Source organism: Psittacula echo, assembly GCF_963264785.1.
Source record: "Psittacula echo genome assembly, chromosome: 6".
Lineage (NCBI taxonomy): Eukaryota > Metazoa > Chordata > Aves > Psittaciformes > Psittacidae > Psittacula > Psittacula echo.
This window is the reverse complement of record NC_137743.1, coordinates 29651832-29676043: the sequence shown is the minus strand read 5'-3', so window position 1 is coordinate 29676043 and position 24212 is coordinate 29651832. Positions and strand designations below refer to the sequence as shown.

The 24212-nt window shown below is 40.2% G+C and overlaps 1 protein-coding gene across 3 annotated transcripts in view; it reads left to right on the top strand.

Annotated features, from left to right (window-relative positions):
• Positions 1-24212, top strand: part of ADCY5 (adenylate cyclase 5) — a gene marked incomplete at both ends in the record, with an annotated part of 219046 nt that overhangs the window by 62394 nt on the left and 132440 nt on the right. The gene's annotated exons all lie outside the window — the stretch shown is intronic.

Here is a 24212-nt window from a genome sequence, read left to right as displayed (position 1 = left end):
CTGGTTTGCACTACAAAGACTTTCAAGCATCCTGTAATATAATGATGAGGGAGAACCCTAAGAATCGATAGCGCAGTTGTGTCTCAGCCTGTGATAGGAAACTGCAATTTCATCTCTATGTTCAGGTGTACTCGCAGATCTCACTAGCTGGAGGCCCTGTGAGCACATTACCAATGCTATCTCTTGAATTTGCACTCTATTTGCTCACTGAATAGCTTCATTTTCTTGCGATAGAGGATTTAAGCTTTTCTTTTTCTGAATCTGGGGTAAGAAAAATACTGGGAGAAGTGTACGTGAAGTGGAATGCAGGTCATCTGTTTACAGCTGGTTGATTGCCACTGCTCTTGAGAAATATGGCTACCTGAAGATCTTTTTCATTTATGGGCAGCCTCATCAATGCTTAGTTTGTGGCTTTATTTTACTGCACCTGTCATCCATCTGCCCACACCTCCTCCCACATGCAATTATAGATTCAAAATGGTTCTGTTACACAGACCCAGACTGCATTGCAAACAGATAGGCTAAAATTACAGTTCAGCATGGTGCAGATGATTTGTGGCTACAGTGCAGTGGTCTATCATTTCAAGTTACTGTGTGTGTTGCCAGAGGGGATTTTAATTAAGCAGCAGTTAGACACACCTCTGCTGCCAGTGGGGACTCTGTGCATGCTGAGTGATGTTACCCAAAGGAAGGGTGCACCTGGTGCCTGCTCTGATACACTCTTAACATCATAGCCAGAGTGTGAGAGGGCAGAATGGTACCCAAGCAGCTGCACCTACATTAGTGTAACTCACCTTGTATAATAAGAACCCCACTGTCAGACTCTGCAACCATGGTTTCTTACCCTCAGCAGAGAGGCAGGAATGCTGGGAAATAGGCTGGAGAATGCACAGCAGCCAATCTGGTTTTATGTGTGACATGCTCAGACGGTTGCAGGTGGGAGGATCAAACCTGAAGATGCATTACAGAGAAGTTAGAGATTGGGCTTCCCACTCACACACACATTTCAGGTTCCTGGTGGGTTTCCAAGGTCAATAGATTAACTTGTTTTCCCAAGACCTAGAAGGAATTACATGTTTAAAACGTGTTCACTGTCAGTTGCAAGGTTGAGCTTGCAAAAAAAACTGCCACTGCTTGTGGTGGACAAGGGGGCTTTATTTTGTACAGCTGTCAATATATTGCACTAACTTGTTCTATCACAAACAATACCAACAAATGATTAAAAAGTAGAACTTTGAGATTTTTGTTAAATATATGCACATTCTAGGATCTGGGAATGATTGTTGTTGATTCAAATGGCTTGTTTCAATTTTTTTCCTAGGTTAAATCTGGTTCTTCTGTGCTTGAGTACCGTAATTTAGTAATAATAAACTATCTATAGTGACAATGAAGACAGGTGATTGACGCTGCCAACTTCTGTTGGATGTCTTAGAGATCTGCACAAGACTTGTTTGTTGATGGTTTGCTAGTGTGAATAGACTTTTTTAAACGCTATAAAACCTAATTAGCCTGTAAATAGAGCTCTACACTTTGAATAAGCAAAATGTTCATTAAACCATAGTACTTAAATGAGATTTTGTTTCTGGAAATTAGTCAGAATCTAAAGATAAAAAATCTTTTACTGAATTATAGTGAGGGCCTATTGTCGCTAGTCTTTGTGTAAATATATACTTACCTATAATCAAAGAAAGATGGGTGGGAGAGAACAAAACAAGGGTGAGGTGTTGTGTCTAAGGAGGTACGGCTTATAGGGGACTTTTCTGAAAGAGAAGAGTTTCACTTCAGTAATAGTAATCCTTGAAGGTTGTTTGAATTGGTACTTTGCACTGAGCTGACCTCGCATCATTAGTCAGCTTTTGGCAGAATTAATTTCCCTTCTTCCCAGATGAAGGTGGCTTTGTAAATAGAATAGCTCAGATAATCCTAATTTTTCCAAACCAGTCTGGCAGCCATAGTGTGCTGGCACCAGGTTTGCATCTGCTTCTGTCTTGAAGGACAGTCTTTCTGTCAGAGAGATGGTAGTACTGCTGCTCCCTGCAATTTGTGTAGATCTTGGTCATACTGGAAATATTGTATTGTTAAATGGGAAAGATGAGACAAAATGTAAAATGTACAGGTGGCTTAGAATACCTCCCTTGTCTCCTGCGGAGGAAGAGTCTTCCTCTCTCAGAGGTCAGAAATACTTGAATTGGGAAAAAGTCTTAAGTGCACACTTCAGAGACACTTTGGAGAAGATCTTAATTTCCTCCCTGCTCCTTAGGGAGGATGAAATGTAAGAATTTGTGGGATGTGGAATTTTTTACAGTTGTATCACATACAAAGTATTAAGTGGGGTTAGGAAGGGAAAGCCTTTGTGCTTTGTGTATTGCCCCTTTTGCAACTTTGATTTCTGAGGAGCCAATGTACTTGATCTGCCTCTCCATGCTTGTACAGACCCATGCAGGTGCACAAGTCTGTGTATAAGTCTGGAGGTGTAAATGTGAGGAAGAGGACCAGGCACTTTTCAGGCTCCTTAGATGCCAAATAATGCCTCCAGAACAACCTGTAGTTTCATTAAAGGTGTTGAGAGGGGAAAGGTTGTCCTTAATTATTTACAAACATATTTTGAAGGCATCATATATTTGGAGGATATCTGTTTTGTGTAGAGTTAAGGGATCTCAGCTCATTGTGCATAAAAATAGCCTAGCGTTCAAATATGAACACACTCTAAAAAAGCAAGATAAAATACCAGAGAATCGAATAAGGCAACTACAAGGAAAACATGAAGAAAATATTTTTCTATTAGAGAGTTGTGGTTTGGAATCTGGATTGCCACAGGGGAGAGGAGCAGAAAAGGGGAAGAGGGGGGTGGAATTAGAAAACAGAGACTTTCACTGAAATCAATTAAAGTTTGTTTTAAAGTTGCTTTGTCAGAAATGCAGACTAGCTCCTTTCACCAGTGTATGCCAAGTGTTTCTGCCACTTCCCTCCCTCGTGTCTCCCCCAAAGAAATGTAAAATTTGGAAAGGTCTGGTGTATTTTTCTTTGTGGTCAGTCTACTGACTATGAAGCATCTGGCAGTATTAACTGAGTGAGCGGGATGTGTTGATGTGAAAGATCTTTTCTGTGTAAACTACTTAACCGTTGTCCTGCGAAGTGATACAGGCTGGAGTCTCTCCATACAGTTTCTGCTATGTGTATATGGATGTAACTACCAACTACTCCCCACTAGTTTTGCAACTCATTTAAATAAATGCATACTTTACTGTATCGTATGTGGGCTGAGCCAATGCTTTTTTAGCTGAGCAGTCCCTTTGCAAAATTTTACACATTCACAGCTCAGCACTTCTCGCTCTTGTAAGTAACGCCTGTCATAGACTTGTATGTCTAAACAGATGATTAATTTTTCAGTGGAGTAAATACTAACTTAATCCCTGTTTCAGACAGCTCTTGTTTACTGTAATGCAGAATAATTTAGGGTTAATATCACTTGCTTGATTTGAGACAGAAGCAGTTGTTCAAGTTAGGGTGAATAATTCATTTTCAGAGTTCTTCTAAAGAGTAGATGTTAATATTGTGAAGCTGCAGCTGATATTACAAAAGCCATTCATGTTCAGAAAACAAATTGCCGCTTGGCATACTGAAAAATTAACCCAATTTACAGCACGGGTGAAGATGAACTCTCTCTGGTGAAAGCTGTATTTAAACCACCAATGAGATAATTGTGTCTTGGTCTACCAACACATCTTGTGTAGTACAGATGTGACTACTTTTTCTCCATAACTGAATTGCAGCTCTAACAACTTCCGAAATTTTGCGTGTGCTTGTTTTTCTAGATTTTATGCCTTTTTTTCTGGAAAGTCTGGAATGTAAATAAAGAAACAGTGTAAGACATGCGTACATACTGTGTCTAAGGATTAAGTCACATGATAGGCGAAGCAGAAACAGCGGATGTTGTTTGTACACGAGCAAAACTTTGGAAGAATTAGTGCAGGTCCCATTTCCAAGCACGGTGAGTATCCGTTGTGCTTGCAGCTGCTTATGAACATAGTGATTGTGCAAATTAATCTAAGGGGAAGCATTATCTTTTAATTTCTATTATCTTACATGGGAAAGTCAAGTAGTTGCACATGTAAACTAGGGTCACTTCTCTGTAGTGTTAAAAATAAGGCTTATGATCTTTGTGTCTTGCTCCACATAATTTTCAGTGTGGGATTTTCAACTTTATCTGTTTAAATCAGTTGTATGACCTCACAGCAGTTGCTACTTCTGCAATTGAGATGAGCTTTCCTGAGCAAACAAATTAGCCATCAAAACAATGTCTTTGTGTTTCTAATAGAACTGGACCAAACACATCTCTTTTGTTCCCTTGTTTGTGCATTATCTGTGTAGAAGATGACAGTGCAGAGCAGGGAATGGCTTTCGTCTGCTAAAATCCCTGCACCCACCAGGTTACAGGAAGATCCTGGAAGCACCCACCACCCAGTGGCTCCTTGCCCTGCCTTTCTCTAATTTGGGGCAAATGACAGCCCAACTTTGGTGTCTTGCCCAGTGGGAAGACATTTGAACTTCATGGCATGGTGTCATCAGGCTGTCCTGTCCAGCTCAGCTGAACTGTCACTAGTGGTCATAAAATGAAAAGAGAGTGAGGAAGGGTAGGACAGAGTGGAGCATCCCCAAGGGAACTGGTATTTGTTTATTGTCATGTGTTTTTCTCTCACCTTTCTTTCCTCAGCTCTTTGGTCTCAGAGCTGCTCTTCCTTGGGTGTTGGTAAGCTGAATGGCTTCCAGGGACTCCTGAGCTTGTTCTCTTCATCAAGAGCAGCTGTCATGTCTGTATAAACATTGCGTTCAAGCCTTGCTCCTTTCTGAGACTTTCCTCTTTGGGAGAACTTGGCTGGTACTTAGACCATACATTTATACAGTTATTGAGGAGACAAGAAGTGAATACATATTCACTTGCAGAATTTAAGCAGGTTAAATAAACAGATTATCTTCCCATGGCCCTGTTGGCTTAGGCAACCTGGGATGCAACTGCAAGGAAAAAAAAAAGTATGTTCCGTTTTTATAATAGTATCCAGTCTTCCCTCCAATGTGTCAGTTAAAGAGCACTTTGTATGCTTGGCATACCTGCAAATGTGCTCGAGATCCTGTGTTTAGCCAGTGCTTGCAGGTTTTGTGGCCTATCATGTATTTACAACTACAGAGTGTTAGATCTAAAGCTTTCTGAAAAACGTTTGGGTAGCTGAGATGCATTCTTAAGATGCACTCTTAACCTCCACATGGTGAAACTACATAGTAGCTCTTATGTCACATGTGCCTAATTAACTGCTGCTCTGTTTTCTATGTAAGTAGACACAAAATTGGGTGGAAACTGTTAGTGAACTTCTCAAGCTCAAAAGGATTATGAAAATGCAGCTTTTGAGTAGGAGCTGTTGGACTCATCCACAATTTGTTCATATTTGTCTAAGGAGAAAAACAGCATGAGAGGAGATGTAAATTGCATTTTCTGTTTTGTTTTTAAGTGGTGTCTTTAAATCAAACTGAGTCTTAAAAAGGGATCTGGAAATCTGAAGATAATAATAAAGCAGTCACTTTGTGAACCTCAACAAAAAGAGAAAAATAATATCTTTGGGTAAATTTTATTATTTTATTATAGCTTTTTTTTTAAAAGAAGGCAAGTCTTTGATTCATGCATAATACATAATTGAGTGGCTAAATGTCCAGTGAGCTCATCTCCCAGACTGAAAAGCAGAGAAGGCTGAATTTGGAAAAAGAGCTGTTCTCTCAGTTTTTATTAAAGAAGGAGCAAACAGAGGCAAAGCAGCACATGAAAAGTCACACCACAAGTTGCTGACAGAAATGAAAATGTCATGCATTGGTGTCTCTGGATCACTGCTCTCTCTCACCTCTGCAGTAGATAGAAACACCTGTCTGTAGATGATAGACTGAGCAGAACTTGTCTTCATGCCTATGCCATGATTTAGCAGAAGTGTTGTAGTGAGACTCATTTCTTATGCCATGGTAACTCTCCAACCTCCTCTCAGCCACAGTGTATTGCAGTCATTACGCAAAACTGAGTTTTGTAGTGTTGTTGGCTGGTTATAGTCTCTCAATGTTATTTAGTGGCTGAAGGTTAGGAAGAGGAAGAATACACTGTGGTGTTAGGTGTTTTCCATTAAATACTGGTGTTGATTGCAGTTACAAGATAATCAGATTTCGAAGGCTTCCAAGGCTAGTTCTGAGACTTGCCATTCAGTGGGATATTGGTTTAGATCTACACTATGGAGAATGTTTTGCAGTTCTTAGCTATGTACCTGTGGGAAATGCCAGGTCCCCTAAACTTCAGTCAGATGGTCCACCCAAGCATGGGAATTAATCTAATAAATAAGGATTAAATATATTACTCGTGAAGTCAGTTGCTGGGCAAATTTGGTGGCTGGGTACCAGAACTTTTGAGTGCCATTTAGCTGCTGTATGCCCATAAAGTAGGCATAATTGCTTTGTGCCCATAAAATGAATATCAGAACTATCTCACAAGGCTAATTAATGTTGGTAAAGTGCTATGAGGCACAGAGATAAAAGGGGTCGTAGACTATTGGTGGTAAATACTGACATCTGTTTATTGATAAAGTAACTTCCCTCAGTCATTGTACTCATGTCTTACTGTCTAGGATCAGACTGTTTCTTGCTTAATAATTTGAGTGTTTGTAGGTCTGGAGATAGATAGCTCATCAGCTATAAATCACTACAATTAGTGATAGTGAATATTATTTTTCTGCAAGGATTCCCTGAAATTGCTTCTTTTTCAGTTTGAATTGTCCATGCACTTAATTGCAATTTGGCGTGATGAAAAAGTTTCATTATGATGAACAACTGGAAGCCTGTGCCATCTCTTGTCCCTCACCAATTGCCTTAGTCAAATGTGTGATGTACAGTCCTAAATGAACTGTATACAGTGTGCCATGGATAACCTGTCCTCCCCACCCGCAACACACATTTCCAAGCTTCCAGGTGAACCATGCTTGTTTCCAAAAATGATGTGTGTTTAAAGCGGAAGGTTGTATGGATTAAAATGCTTCATTGATTCTTGCTGTAATATGTGATGGTCAGAGGATGGTTGCTACTCCTAAATGCCATACATTTGCCCTAGTTGTGTAGAGATTCAAAAAAATCGTTCATATTCTTATGATGATCAGTTGGGAAAGTTACAGGCTCCTTTGCAAGAACAAGGTTGGAGTGTACAAAAGAGCCTATCTTAGCTAGCATTTTACCCCTCTTGATTTCCTTTGGAGAATCTGTGGTTGTGGTGTCCTTAAGCTGAAGTTAGATGGTTAAAATATAAACCATTTTCCCCGAGATTTTCCATCAGTTTGTGTGTAGCTCTGGTCCTACTGTACTTGTGCATTCCAGCCAGCAGCAGCAAGGATCTAGTAATTCAAAGTGCTGCTTATTTTCCAAGGCTCTCTTCATCAGCTCTGTCAGGTCTCTATATGCGTTGGTCCCAGCTCCCTGCCTATGCTGCTTCAGGGGATGCCCAGGGGCTCGGAATCTGAAGGCAGATGTATGTCAATGGTGTCAAAACAAGCAAACAAAGTCCCCAGAACCCACAACCACCAAATGCTGCAGTAGTTTATGTAACAGGATGATGGGCTTTGGCAACTTCCATCTGTGGCTAGGAGATGCTATGTTTCCCTCCATGTCATTTGGAAGGGAAAAGCACTGGATTTGTGTCCTGCACATCTGAGGCACAGAGAGCATGAAATAACGTACCTGAAAGGAAATACTAGGCAAAGCAAGGAGTCAGCCCCAGCTACTCCAGAGATCAGATTGATTTATCTATCTTAATTTGTCACAAGTCTGAAAAAGATTCAAGCCTGGGAAAGTTGAAGAAGGCAGCCTATGTTGCTCATATCTGACCGTGGAGAAAAAAGGGAGAGTCAAATTGTTGTCAATCTCTGCCTGCATGGGCATGCATGCTTCTGTGTGCTCTTGCAAGAGGAGAGAGTGAACTGTTCAAATCTGGAGTTGTTTCAGGATGCTGGATTACATTTACCATGGTAGATGGGAGATCATGGTACTGTGGGAAAATATGTTCCCACAGTAACTGAAAGCTGTTTTACCCAGAGCCAGAGTGGAAGCTGAAGATGTCCCTTTCCTATGGTCCCTAACTACAACTTTTTAATCCAAAATTGAGGGCTCATTATGTTTGAATCATATTGATATGGATGCAGGGATTTTTCACCATGGAGTAAAGGTGAAAGAATAATCTGGTCTCTTAGCTGGGAAGATGCTGCAGGAAACCACATGATGCTTTGTGGGCACTGGGGATTTTAGCAATAGAACCACATCTACCTTGCAGCTGCAGGGCATGTAGCTTATGTGTTTCTGATCATTTGCTCAGACTATGAAGCAACAACTCAACCAATGTCTCGTTTAAGCTTGGGAACTTTACATCATGAACTTCTCTACTGTAGTACTGTACTTTCAATATTTTCATAAGTAAAATAATCGTGACACTAGCTTACAGGTCCCATAAGATATTTTGCAGTATGTGCACCTAATGTTTCAGAACCTCAGCCCACAAAGGAATTAAGACTTAGATATTGGGCTCCTAGTCTCCCTTGCACCTCACTTGGTAAGGTAAGGCTTCTGAGAATGAGTTCTGCATCATTGTCATACTGAGTATGGGACATCCACCTCCTACCTGTAGGAAAAGCTATGGGTAGTGTTGTGTCTGAGTATCATCCTTCCTTTGGAGGCTGGGACCTGGCTGCTCAAACACTCCTCTTTGCATCCAAGGTCTGTTGCTTGAAGCCCTCTCAGGAGCTGTGTAGGAGTGGTGTGTGCAACCTCCCTTCGCAGACCCTACACTCCAGGTGAAAAAAACAAAAAAAGGTGGAGTTGGGGTTAAGCTGCCCCTTTTGCATGTGATGGCTTTCTCAGCCACAGTAGAGTTGAAATAATCTCTAAGCATAAAACAAGGTGGTAGGAAACATTTCCATCTTTCTGCTGGAGCGTGTCACTTCACAGAAAAGAGAATGAGATGTGGAATGGCCAGAAGAGAGTTATTCTGTCGCACAGTGTTGAGAGGACTTACATAGCCCAGGGAAACATAGGATTTTTACCTCTTTTGTCAGGCTTATACATTTTCAGTTAAAATGGTTGCTCATTTCTGGCATTTTCGTGTAATTTTCCCTCTCATTGGAGGCAACAAGCTGATTACACACCCCAAAATCATTTCTTTTCCACCAACAAAACACTATGCTTTGTGTGGTGGGATCTGACAGTCAGTTAGGAGTACTGAGCTGCAGTTTGCTGTGCAGTGATTTAGCGTGTGGGAGTAAAGCTGAATACCCTCCCCCGTTAAAGCCGTGTAGGCCAGTGGGATGACGTCAGTGAGAAGTAGACACCTGGAATGCAGCCTTGGTCAGGCTTACAAGGACTCCTCTGACATCTTTACAATGAAGGTGTTACCCTCTTGGGTACGTTCAATGTAGTGTCCATTTCCCTCCTACCTTTATCTCCCTCCGTCACTTTGCTGAGAGCACATTTATATAGAGAGAACTTTCAGTATTACACTGGTCAAGATCAATTTTAAATGAAGCTGTCTCATGTATTACAGTTTATTTTAGGGACCTGCTTTTAAAACCAGCCATGCTAATTCTTATGAGTGTGAATCTTGAATTTAAGAGCTATGCTTTCATGGTGATGTTACGTTTTGCTTTTTTTGCATGTATTTTCCCCCCACAAATGTTTTGTGGAATGCATCAGAACTGGGCCCTCTCCAACCTGTTTTGGGAGGAGTGTCTGAAAGAAGTGGAGCGGACTCTTTTTAAAAACTGAAAACTCTTACAGAGTTGTACAACGTTTAGTGCAAAATGCTCTCGCTTCAAATCTGTCCACCTACCTGAATCTCATCTCTCCTGTTCTTTGAAAAAGCAGAGGAGGAACAAATCTCACTTTAATGAAATTGCTTCATCTTGTTCCTTAAACAGTTGAATAGCTCAGTATGCTAAAACTATGCTAGGGAAGTATTAAAGCAGAAACAGAAGAACTCCAGAAGTTGACAGTGATTTGTATAGCCATGTGCATATGAATTTCTGCATAGCCTTGAATTATTGATAAGGTATATTTCAATAATTGATTTCTCTGCAACTTGACACTGCCCTTAGAGAAACCTGCAGGAATAAAAACGTTGATTTGTATTGTTGAAACAATCTAGTATGTCTTCAATGGCTTTTATGTGGTAATCCTGCCCTTCTATGGCACTGCTGATCTGTGGAAATTCAAAGTGCAGTTGATTTTTTTTTATATATATTTTTGAGAGAAGATGGGGCCTTTCATTGCTTTTATGGATCTCTCTCCCTCCAAACAATAACTGTTGTGCATTTAACTAGATATTTTTCTTGTACATGTAAAGAAAGAAGCATTATTGTAGTGTTGTGTAAATCTTTGGTCCTGCACACAAGCTTTCAAGTGGCAGTAGGTTTAGCTGACTGCCTTTTAAGTCATGTAGTAATTTCCAGATAAAGACAATCCAAAAGTGTGAAGAATGGGTAATTACATTTCTTCAGTTGTTGTTTGTAATATTTCTGGTGATTTCTGGTCACTCCCTCATATTTTAGAGAAGGAATTAAATTTGGAGATTAATAAGCATCAGAACAGAAGCAATATTCCTTCCCAGCTTCTGGCAGTCAGCCTTTTGGGTACTACTTGAACCAGAAGTCATGTCTGCATCATTGTATTTAATAGCTCATGATGGACCTTTCTTCCATGAATTTGTCTAATTGCTTTTCTTTTAATCCATTTATACTTTTGGCATTCAAAACATCCTGTGGCAATAAGTTCCACAACTTAATTATATAGAGTATAATAATAAAAAAAAATAAAATAAATTGTTCCCTCTTGTTTTAAGATAACTGTCTGATCATTTCATTTGGTGACCCCTATTTCTAGCATCATGAGAACAGTTGTTCCCACTCCCTATCTCTATGCTATTCATGATAGTAAACCATAATCATATTCTTCTCCACAGTGATCTCTCGTGCATGTTGAAAAGTCCTCTGCTGGATAATCTCTTCTAGTAAAGAAGCTGGTTTGTACCTTTGCAATTTATGTTTTCCTTCTACTTGTCTTATTCTAATTATTCAAATTCATTTTAGAACTGTGCAGTATTGAAGCTGTGGGCAAAACGTCACTTTATATGCTGAGAGGTTTTCTCTGTTTCTTTTGTATTCATCCCTGACATTGTTTTTCCCTTCTACCATTCCTGAGTATTCAATTTAATGCTTTCAGGGAACACCGTGTTATAATTTCAAGATCTCTTTCCCAAGTAATAATAGGTAATTTAGATCACATAACTGTGTATGCACAAACTCCGCAGGTTTTGTCCGTGTACAGCCTGTTGTGTTTACTGACACAGTATTTCCCAGCATCCCGAAGCAGCTTTCTTCCTTTCTGCTGTTTATAGCATTTATCCTTGCAAAATAGGTGAAATTGAGCAAGTAACATATATGAAGACTTTTGCCTCAGTTTTTGCCTGCTTCAAAAAATTGGAAATTCTCCAAATTCAGGTTTTGCTACTGCTGTACAAAGCAGTGCCAACTGGTAAATGGAAAATGAGACATTTGCTGAAGAAAAGAATGGCACTGATCTGTTTGTACTTTCCCTGGTACCTAAGCTAGCTTGGAACTTCTTACATAGCCCTGCACTGTGCTAGTGTGTCTGTACCTGGACAGAAACTGGTCAGAGAGGAAAGCTGTCTCTCAATAATGCTTTCCTATCTCAGTGACAAAAATTACATTTAACAATAGATTAAAAATAATAATGACTAAAGCTTATGACCATGTAAATTCCTTAAACAGATGAAAAGTCAATGGAGGCTTCTTCATGCTGTCCCTCACAAAGGCAAGGCAGGAAATGCCACTGGAGCAGGAAAAGAAAGCTATAAGCAGGACAAAGGTGCAACAAGGAGCCCTTCTTTCCTTCAGCTCCTTCCTTGCCTCCTGGTGTGCAGACAGGAGTCTGCTCCAAGATTTGCATTGTTCTTCACTCTCTTTCTCTCTCCAGTCTCTGTATCAGTGCTAAATCCATGCAAAACTAAATGCAAAGGTGAAAATCCATTTTGCTGGCATTTGAAGTGCAGAAAACGCAGTATATCTGGAAATGGAAAACTTATGTGCTGTCACTGTTTGATGGAAAATGTAAAGGCTGAAAAGCTTGTAAAAAATCCAAGTCACATATTTTCTCTGAAGCACTAGTTTTCCAAGTAGTGAAGCAGTAACCAAATCTGGTTCCTCAGAGGCTTGCATGGCCATTAGGTATTTAGTATTGAGTAAATATTAGCTTTCATGGTCTAGTGGATTTGTGGTACTGTGTTGATTATAATTTTTTATTAAGAGCTATCTTTAAACATCTGTGTGATAAATAACTGCAGATTTATGTGAACTTGCATCTGTCATGTGAGCTCAGACACAACCAGAAAGCCAGTCTTTCTTCCATGGCAAATGCACATGGTTTTGATGGGGCTTTTTTCCCGGAAAAACAAGCAGACTCCTGTGCTCCACAGCTCTGTGTTTTTTGTCCTGCTTTTTTATACCAGGGGATGAAAATGGAAAGAATGCCTTTAAAATTATTGTCCTTTTCTATTAATTTTTTTTCATCTGCCCCATTATTATCCAGAAATAAATGTTACGACTTCTTGGGTTGGAGTAGAGAGTCCCAAGAGAGTCATTAAATGCTGTTGATAAAAGTTGACAGTGACTGCAGCTGGGCTTGCTCAGGAACCAAACCTAAAACTCGTGAATGCTTAACTAAATCTGAGACAAGCCACAAAGGAAAGCAGGGAAAAAGTCAGTTAATAAATACAGGAGATTAAATATCTGGCAGAGAGCCTTCCCTTTTACCTACCCCTTGTCGTTCCCAGAGCATCCACTGAAGATAAATCTAGAATCTCTGAATCTATTTATTGTATGATTTTTTTAATGTGAAAGCTGATATAGGGGAAAAATGGGAATGCTTTAATTTCCAGGTTTTGGGTTGCTAAAGAAGGAAAGGAGGAGCATGGTTAGGCATAACTGCACATGAGAACCAGAGCAGTTTCCTAAACCCAAGAGTCTTTCAATAGCATATGAGCCGCCTAATCCCTTGTGGATATAACTTATATTGATCTCATTAATGGACCTCTAACAATGAGATTTCCCAGCTGCAGATGGCTTACAGACAAGTGGAGAATACATGAAAGAGATCGACCTCGTTGACTATATTCCATTATATTCTAATGTATTACTATATATAAACAGATGGATTTATTTTTTTTTTAAATCATGTACCCCTTGAACAACTAAACTGCACTTGACAAACAGAGAGAAGAAATTATTTGTGCAGGAATTTGTTTGGTTCTTGTTAGACTATTTTTGAATCACCAAATTTTTACAGGAAAGATAAGAAACTTTTAAAATCTTCATTTATGAGGGATGGCACAGCAAACTTGTATTTCAGTCTGATAAATATTGAACATAGCCTTTCAGAATCCTAATGGATTCAAATAGAAAAGCGTATATTGAGAACAACTGCAAGGAAAAAATCAGCATCATTTTGTACTTCAACAGGTCTATATTTAGAAGATGAATCATTTCACCCACCTCTGAAAAGGAGCGTGACCACTTACTAGAAGCATATTGCAACACTGTGAGACAGTTCAGGGCAGGTAATGATATATATATTTATATGTATACATGTCAGGCTACAGCTACAAATCACTGTCAAAGACTGATCCTCCTGTATTGCGCCTGCTCTGTTAAGGAAAGTTTGCTCTCTGCAAACAGAGCATTAGCTGCACACTTCAAGTTGAGGTTTCCTTTCCATTGCACTGTAAGATCAAAAGCTTTCCAATCTAAAAGTCAGAGTAGATATGCATTTCTTAAAACCCAAAAGATGAAAGGGATTCTTCACCTTTTGTTGACTGCTTTGTCTCTGATTGCTAGGCCAACATTTAATTTTGCATGCTGCGCTGACCGTCACGTATTTCCTCTGAGTCAAAGTAAATTAGAAAGTAGAGAAAATGCTACCCTTGCAAAAAGTAAGATTAAATATGCTCCTGGTCATGCTTATGGAAGCACTGAACATGCTTTAATATCTAATTTTTTTTGGTGCAGGCAAGATTGACAACTCTTCATCATTTTCCCCATGTTAGAATGCAGAAAGCCTTTGATAACATCAGAGTTAAGAAGTGGATATGCTCTCTTGAATACAGTATGGGAGAGGGTCCTTAAAAGGGGCTTCAGAAAATCCTTCAGCTGCAAAAGAGGTTGCATTGTATCCAAAGATGATTAGTTGCTGCCCTGAGTCCGCCTACTTACACATATTCCTGTGTATTTTTGTAATTCAACACACAGAAAAGTGTCACCAGGGCAGCTGGTGACAGAAAAGTGTCACTGTTGGACACTGAAGGCATAAATTAATGGGATTAAATGTGACTGTAGTACAGTGTGAAAGTAAGTAATGGTCGGTTACTTTGAGCTGCAGATTTGTAGGGAAGATTTCTGCCCAAGTGAATTATGTGAGATTCACAAAGCTGACAGTTATTAGTAGCAGACCTAATTGGAACATCACGAGAGGATTGGAAATTTTTGCAAAAGTGGCTGAGTGGTTTTGTCAGTTGTATGCCAGTAAAATACATGCAGTTTGGGAATCGGAGATTGAATATGCTTAAACAGCAAGTGAAACCCTTTTAGCGTGGCTGTATTTCAGTAAATAGTCTGTGAACCCCTGAAGCTTCACCCTGTGTTACATTGATTTTTTTTGATTTTTTTGATTTTGTTCTGATACATTTGTGTACTACTAGAAACAAATCAGCATTGTGCGTAGTCCCATCTGGAGTGTGGGTGCAGCAATGCTGGTGGTGGGGACTCACCTGGCCTCTGGGGGTTTCTTCTTCCCTTTTTCTGCCAAGAGCGGGCACATGCGAGGAGGATGCAACTTTGCAGGGGGCCGCCTTGAAGGGCTGGGGAAAGCAAAACTGGAAAGTCCGTCTGTGTCTGCTGGATCATGAGGTACTGCTGGGTTTCAGTCTGAATTTCACCTTTAAAAAAGGAAAGTGGATTATTTATATATGAGGAGGGGTGGGGAGTGGAAAAACAGAAAACCAAACCAAAACAAAAAACCCAAGCAAACAAACAAAGAAAATAACAAAAATCTTCATAGAGCACTGGGGGTTTTGTGTCTGAAGGAACGTGGGTTTGTACTTCAGGAGGGGCCTGCTCAACTCTCCCTTCCTGTGTCTGCTCATTTTCTAACATGAAGAGTCTCCTCTGGGCCACAGAACTCTCTGTTTTGGGCCAGGCCAAGGGAGACACAGCCTCTGTACTGCTGGTGACAGGAGGAGATGCCTTTACCTTCAGCTGTAGCCCTGCGTGTCAGATGGGGAAAGGAACCAGGCCAGCTCCTGCAGCTCCTCCTCACACCCTCTACTCTCCTTGAAGTAGATCTTAGAAAACTGGAAAAGCTTTGACAAGCTCTTCTGTTTGTATTTGGGAATTTCAGCCTGGTTTTCCAAGGAAATGAAGCTGTGTGATCACACTGTCCGTGAATTCACTCTGCTCCCTCACCAGAATACATTTAAACTGTCTCACTGGTTTTCAACCACATTTGACATCACAGAAGAGGTCTCAAAGGTTGCAAGGCTCCCAGAAGTTGCATAAAGCAGCATCTGGGTAGAGGAAGGTGACCCAAATTCATGTTCTGCTGAGGGTAAGGCAGGCAAAACTCAGGACCAGAAGCAGTAGTTGGTTGCCCAGTCTGAAGGTGGGTGGTGGCCATTGCAATGAACTAGCTCCAGCAGGTCCTTCCTTGCCCGAAGGCAGGGCAATGGGGGTGCCACAGTAAGAGAAGGAGACAGAGGGTTATGTGTGTGTAAATCAACCCTTACTTGTGTACTGAAGTTTGGCTATCTACTGTCTTCAGCTGACATTATAAGTGTCTGTGCTTTGCTTTTATACAGAGATTTAAGGAGCTGAGTTTACTGAAAATCAGGCTTTAGCTCCTGCCTCACAGGAAGCGTGGCCTTACGGGGAAAGGAGATGGTGAGAAATGGGATTTGGGGTGCTATTGCTATTCAGCCACCTCAGGACCTCCCAGTGCGTACCTCTCCAGTCACAGTTTAATTCACGTACCAAGAGCTTTGAGGGGGCAAATATGTTAGAGTGATGATCCCAGACAGCCTCTAACCAACCCGTGTTAACAAGATAAAAATCCTAGCTGGTGTAATGAGGTCCCTGTGTCACCTCACTACTCAGTTACCCTCTGGCAGTAGGTAAGGGTATTGCAATAGCACAGGTACACGAGGCTTCTTTGCAGTTAACTTCTGCTGAGCATTGAAGGAACACAGTGGTATTCTTGCTCTTGACCTGTTCCCATGACATCCACTAGAAGGTAAAGTATTTTTCTCTGAGACATGAGACAGTCATGTGAAAGCCCTGTTTGCAACACCACTTGAGCAGAGCAAGCATAAACCTTCCTCACACATTCCTGGAAAGCTGAAAGCAAAGTTGTCATTTGTTGTGTTGCCTGTGGCTCCCTTGGTACTGTGAGAGTTTGTCCCTGTTGGGCTACATGCAGATGCAACCTCTGGGAAAAGTATGTGTCCTGAAAATGCTGGGTAACATTAGGAGCTGGAACCGAAGTTTTCTCCTAAGGCTCTCAGTGGCTTGCTCTAAGCATTGCAAAACTGCTTTGTTGCAGCTCTTTCTGCAGAAGTAACACTCCCTTGCTCTGCATGAGGGTCATGGGACTTCTCAGCCAAGTGTCACCATGGGGAAACCCCTGCTAGCCTGAGGACAAGTGGCATGGCCTTCAAGAGAGGGTGCAGTAGGATGAAGCCAAGTTTGTAGGAGGTGCCAGTTTCAGAAACTTTTAGCAGCTGTTTTCCACCAAATTCTCTCCAAATTGCAAAGACCTGGCAATAGTTTGAGAACAAAGCAATGGAGGGCCATCCGTGAGCAGTGCTGCTAGTGAAATCAACTTTTTCAAACTTAAGGGAAGAGGATAGTCCACTAACGCTATCCTGTGTACTCTCTTAGCCAGAGAGGAATGTCTCTTCTTCATCTTAAGTGTTGGGTTTTTTTTTTCAAAAATAAGCAATATGTCTTGTGCATGAGGTGCATAACTGAAAACATCTTCATCTAGATTTGTTTTGTAGCTTCAGTTCTAATTTTTTTCCTGGTCTTGGGGAATGCACTGGAAGCTTTAATAAACAATAATTTATTCTGGAAGCACAAATTAAAATACTGAATTTTCACAACTAATTAGCTTCTTCATCTCCCAATGGCGTGACTCAAAAGTTAAGTTGCACCACTCAAAGCTGACAGATTTGGGGAAATTGTGTTGAATTCTTCACTGGGTTATGCTTTTTGATATGCAGTTGTAAAATAGGAATTATATTGACCTAAAGTTTTTAGGACTTCTCTGAGATTAGACATGTGTAAACTATTTGGAAGTCATGTGATGACAGAAAGCATTTATTAAAGTTTTGTTATAAATTCAACTTTTTCAGAGATAGTGATTGATAGTTGAGTAAATCTGTCTTTAAGTCTTATACTACTCTGGTATCAAAGCCACCATGGTGATGCTGATATGATGCATGAACTGTGTGTTGCTTGTTGAAGGAAAGGTGACAGGGACTAATTTTGCAGTGGCAAACTATCTAGATTAACTACTGAGGGATGGCTTCAGTAGATCCCGCAATGATGGTTTTGGAGTCCCAGCCTGAGGTGTAAAAAAACATCTATCATCATATCCTCCCGAGGGATTTTTAGCACAGGTTTTAAAATATGGAACAGTCTGAAGGTGTCATTTCTCATTGCATTGAACTGCATTTCATGAGTAGGGCTTCTTTCTTTAATGCCTAGTGTGTGCCCCCATGTTCCTCTTCCAGAATATCTGCAGTTGGGTTTTGTGCATTGTGTAAGAATTGTGAAAATTTGCTAGTTCAAGAAACCATATTTTGGACTGTTATATTTGTGATAGCTGTAGAGCAGCTTAAGTGATCCAAAATGAGATACAGATCTCAAGATCTCAAGTCAGTCTGTAATTCAATTTTGCTTTGAGTTCATTGTGTTTCACAATAAGAATAGTCAGAAGAAAGAGAACACTAAGCAGATTTACTTGTAGCTTGATGTTCTATCTGCATACAAACCAAACATGTTAAACTTGGCACACAGTCTGTATTTGCTATGCTGTGTTGCAGCTGTGTGGCTTCATAAAAGAGTATTTGCAATACATGGTTAACATTAAATTTACCAAAGCCTCAGTCATCTGGAATGTGTTCTTCTTTCCACATTAGCAATCCTGAAGTTAAATTTCCCAAAAGATTTTTGTTTCTATGCCTTATCAATTTCATGAGCAGCAAACTAGCTATTGGAGGACTGGTTTCAATTGCTCACTCAAAAATATGTTTGTATCAGACTCACAATCTTGCTGCAACAGTTCTTGCTGAGCCAGTTTCACCATATTGCTAAGTCATGTTTCTCCAACATTTTAATGTGTATAACTAGTATAAATGTTAGAGCAGACGAAGACTTCCCCCCCATACTAGGGATTTTTTTTTTTAGCTATTATTAGAAACATTTACCACTGAGTAGAGCAAAGATGATCCCTGGCTTCTACAAGTAATGCAGGCAGCAGCTGGTGGTGTTAGCAGTGTTTTTCTTCACTCAGATACAAGAAGCTTTGCTTGTTGCAGGTAATTTTACTGTAATAGGATAAGGTACATTGTCTCACATTGATGCACTTCCTCCTGTTATAGGAACCTGCCCCTTGCAAAAGCATTTGTCTGTCTTTATTACATAGAAACCAAGAGGAAAAAAAAAAAAAAAAAAAAAAAAGAAAACAAACCAAACTTCACTGTGGTGACAATATTATTTTGGGAAAGGAAAAATAAGTTTCACTTTCGAGTCCATCCACCAAGGAATATGTCAATAAATTTGGTTGTCTGGCTGATAATAATAAACAGCACATCTCTGTCCAGATAGCCTTTCCTGTTTCATTGCATCATCTGCCTCCTCTGGGAATGTCATACTGTTAAAAGCTAAAAGGACATTAGCTTCTCAACACCATGCCGTCTAAATTTCAAGAGCTGAATTTAGGTATAGACTTTCCCTATTTTAGCTTGCATTTCTGTAGGCGGGTGCAAGTTTACCTCAGGGCAAGAATATACTGAGAGGCCTGCAGAAACTCCAAATAATGTGACAAGCAAGCTCATGGTTATCTGATGTATAGTACTTTATTTCTGCAGGTCCAGTTGCTGCATCTAGACCTGGTAGCTGTTTGCCTTGATTTCTATCCCATTTGTCCCTAGTTATAGCCAAACAAACAAAGCATCCATGTTCCTCTCTTTCCCTTTTTTAAAATATCTCTATCAGTTGATTTATTCTCTGGTAAATCACCATGTTTTAACACTGCACCTTACAAGCTGCACAGTTAATTTTGCCTGTCTCTGCCCCTAGTGTGCAAGCGTTAAAAGGCAGTCCTTGCTTCCATGGTTATCAACTACAAGAGCTGTTCTGCAAGTGGAGGACAGACTATGAAAATCCATTTGAGGAAAGGCACGCAGTGAATGATCAAAAGCTATCTTGGAGCATATTTTGCAAGTCATTCCTCTCCGTGGCAAAATGAGTTTCTGTTCAGTTATTCTAAAGGCCACCCCAGCCATGGCACAGAAACTGCTGGTAGCAATCACTGTGCAAATTTTCTTCTTCACTCCAGTGCATGTTACTCCAACAATCTTCAAGCAAAGGAAACATTTCTGCAGCTCCAGTAGTTGATTAAATGTAAGGGTCTATAAGCTGCTAACAGCTTAGAAAAAGAGAACTTTAGTTGCATGTATGCAGTCCATGTCCAACATGGGTGCGTATATTATCCTGCATTGCAAGCAGGATTTTGCTTGTTTTTCAAGTGAAATAGTTAATATTGTTCTAAGATGTCTAGTTGTTATCAGGAGCTGAGACAGTAGTAGTCAGGAGGGTTAAGTTAACTGTGAAGGCTGTTTTCTCAGCTTAATGAGCCAAGTGGGAGGTTTTTCTGGGGGCAATTCAGAGCACCTACAGCACAGCTTCAGGTTTGAATCATTGTCCAAAAAAAGCATATTCTTCAGAATCCTTTTGCAAAATAATTTCAGCTTTTCTAAAAGAATAGAAGTTGAGAGACTAGCAGCAACCTGGTGATGGGCTTTGTTTTTTGGCGGTTTGTTCTTTTATTTTTCTCTTGCCTCCCAATGTCACCTCAAGTTTGTTCCGGAAGCCCTAGGGAATCACAGAAATGCAATGTACTCCTGGAAGGGACTTCAAGAAACTATGTAGCTTAATTTTTCATTACTCCTTTGCTTTTCTGTGACACAACTGAGTATCCCAAGGCATTCCTTATAGGTATTTTCTTATTAGTGAGCGTCTTCAGTGAAGGCAGTTCCACAAGTATTCCTGGGACGTTTCCATCCTTAACTGCCCATACATGGGGAAAAATTTCCTAGGGTCTGTCCTAATAAATGTCCTCTTGTGCAAATGCAGCCAGCTACTTGTCTTTCACTCTGTAAATATGATGAACAGTTAATTGTTGTCTTCTTTATATATATTTAACATATGTTAAGTAACTGCACTACATTCTTCTTCCTTTCTCCTAAACTAAACTAATCCAGGTCTTTCTCCCTCTACTTCTAGCAATTATTCCCCAATGCGTTAATTTCCTAGAGAGAATTGCAGCATTTTACTTTCCCACTTTGCTGAGTCTTTAATGTTCAGGAAAGATTCTTGGAGATGATTGGCAGTGGTTCAAAGGTTTGTGTGGTTTTGATTTAGAATACTGTGACCTTTCTGGTCATGGCTAACCTTTTTTTGTGAAGACGTGGAACAATGAAAGTACGGATTACTTTAGTCTCAGTCGTTAATTATTTTCTCTCCTTCCTTATTAAGCAATAGGGCTGTACCTTCCTTCTGATATATTTATAGAATATTCTTTTTTCATCTTTCCCTCAGTATTTGTGATGCTGCTCTTGTGACGTAGGTTCCGATTTTGTCACAGGAGAGCTTTGCTGTTATTTTACATTTATTCTTAGCAAAGTAGTTTCTTCTATGTTGGATTTTCAAAACTTCTGTTTTTTAAACAGCTGATGCCTTCTTGTCTACTGTCCTGCTTCCAGCCTTTCTCTCTGGCAGCTTTTCAGTGTTTTCCCGATGAAGTTTCTGTTCCAGGATCCCAGCCAGCTGGTTCTCTGAATTTACTGAAGCCTTTTTAAGTCCATCATCCTCATTCTGTTGCTGTTATTGTTTCCCCCCACACTCAGAGGGTAACATCAGTCACCTTCCCCTTCTGAACCCTCAGAGGACTCTTCTCTGTAAATCAGAATTACATCTAAACCAATCACCCCTATTGTAGTTTCCTGCTCTTTTGAGACCGAAGTCCTACAGTGAGTCTCCTTTGAATAAATTGTCAAGAGTTTGAGATTCATTTTATTTTAATGTACATATTGAAAATTAGATACTTAAAGGCTTGTTCAGTCTTGGCAATGCTTCTGGGTGGTCATCTGGACGATGGTAAAAAAGAGGTACCGAAAGGACAATTCATCTTTTCTCATTAGACGAAACAATTTTGCTGGAGGTGGGATGGCCCAAGGGCAGAAACAACGGCTTTCAGACAGTTTGAGTGTCTGAAAGCTGCTTTGCCTGCTGTCAGTTTAATAAAACGTATTACCTCAATTACAAGCCTTGCTTTGTCTTAGAGGATGGATTTATTTTATCCCACCTCTGTAGCAACCTATAGTGTTAATTCTGGGTTGATGGTGGGAAGGGGGAGGGCAGAGATGTGCCACTGATGCTGTAGTGTAGCCATGCAACACCTGAGGAAAAAATTCCTCATGCACATGCCTATTCAATTTGAGGAATTATTTAAAGAAAAATAGCTGTTAGCATAAACTGCCAGAGTAAAAATCTGCACAAAGCAGCTGCTTCTGCCAGTGTCCCGACTAGGAAAGTGGACAGTGTTTACCAATTGCTTTCACTAAATTTACCTAAAGTAGGTGCTAAGTGGTGTTTGAAACATTAGCTAACACCTTTCCTAAACATGCCTCATCTGGTTTGTTTAGACAAGACTGGCCAATATCTCCTTTCTTTGGAAATTATTAGTCACAACCCAGGAAAACGTTTGTCATGAATTTCTCTTAGGTCTGAAAGTGTGGAGACACAAATCTCAGCCCCAGGAGCAGTGGCTGGTGCTCAGAGTTACCCTCTTGGCCTTTCCATGCCAGCTGTGTGGGGTTTGCTTCAGTGCAAATTGTGGTTTTTCATTGCTGGTCTGCCTGCACCTAGATCACGTCTCAGGGACACTCACTATGATTTGACCTGTTAAAGAACATTCTCAGAGGGAACTTAAATGTTTTGACATCTGACAGCAGGCTCAGAAAACTTTAAGGCAAACCAGCTTCTGCTTATCATCTGCATAACTTAGAGTTTACTGTTTGCTGAAAGGTTGGTTGTTTTGTTTAAGTTTATATAACTTCATAGCACATGGGATATGGCATGTTGAAACATTGTGAGAACATGGGCAGACCACATATGCAGGTGTAAAGACCTGGCCAGAACTGCACATTCAAATGCTCAGCTAAAAGTTTGGAGTTTTTCAGAATTGTTCATGGGATTAATTTTTTTATTTTTTATTTTTTTTCTGTCTTGAAAGCAAAGAAAGGAAACTGGCTTAAAACCAGCCAGGAATGTGGAGATTGCTGATTTTGTAATGTTTCCTAATTATTTTTACAAGGTTACCACCTTTTTTGGTGTGAGAGGTTTGTACAAGGATTTGGCTTATTCTCAATCCACTTTGCCACCAACCTAACTATCTAGTTACCTGCTTTTCCAAAGTTTCATACAAAAACCAAACATACTTTTTTTTAGAACAACAATAATTTACTCTTTAACTCTGAAAAATTGACAGCACAGCCTTGGCTGCTGACTCAAGACTTTCCTCCTCAAAGTATACAATCACTTTATGTTGTATGTTGTTAGTTAAATTTTGGTATTGTTTTTTTAATCTCATCATATCTTCTGTAAAACTGTCCTGTTTTGTAAAATGTATCATATTCCAGGACTTTGGCTAAATATTTGTTGAGTGTTGGACAGAGTTGCATGTTACCAGAGAGAGCAGGCTAGGTGAGTGGAGGATCCCTCCCTGCAGCTTGTTGCTGAAGATTTTCATTTGAAGTAAACCTGAAACCCTAAGATGAAATTCTGTTGAAACTGTAAAGTGTTGCTTATGTTGTGTCCTGATAAGCAGAGGACTAGATTGTGATGCAGCTTACCTGGTGTTTGTTTCTGGTTTTGCTGATGGCCCTCTGCACCACTACAAGCAACTCTGTTCCCTGATGCTCCCCCAGAATGATGTGGAAAAGGAAGCTTTATGAAGGATAAATTGCTCACAAGCCTTACTTTGGAAGGGCACCATATAAAGAAATCGGTTCCTTATAGTGGTGTTTCTTTCAGTATCAGAAAATTGACTGAAATTTTCTCAGTTCAAAGTCTGCATGTAATGAAGAGCCTACCACCTTTCAGCCAGCATTTACAGGACCTAAACTTTTAGTTGATAGCAACAGATACAAATTTTGGGAGGAGCAGCTGAAGTGGGAATGTTGTTTCCCGGATACCTACCTTCCCAGTGTACGTGGGTGTGTTTTTGTGCCACTGATGAGAATGTTGTAATGATTTGCTGAACATCCCAAACCATGCCAAGTTTGAATGCCTCCCTCTAATTTTTCCCTGCAGCTGCCATAGTGGGATTCTGCTTTCTTTCAATCCATCTTTTAGCAAATGTATTGTGCAAGAGTATGTAAATATCTGTACAGAGAGGGCAGCACAAACTGCACACATGGTACTGTTTAGGCAACTCAGACAGATGGTGAGAGTGTAGTTACAATGAAAACAATTCCTTCAACATGAGTGGGGGAAAGTTTTATGTCTCTCTGCTTGTGTGAAAGCTCTAGAAGGATCTGCGCCTGGATTCAGAATAATCCCTCAGGTGAGAGCTCTTGCTGGCAGAAAATTGCATTATGCCACTCCAGGTAGCTTGAATCTTATTATGTTTCTCACCTCAGCAGAGCTGCAGAATGAAGGGGTAATGCTGGATTGACTGCTTTTCATTCTAATCCCTTCCTATTGTTTTACTTCCAAGAAGCATTTTTATTTACTCTTCCCGAA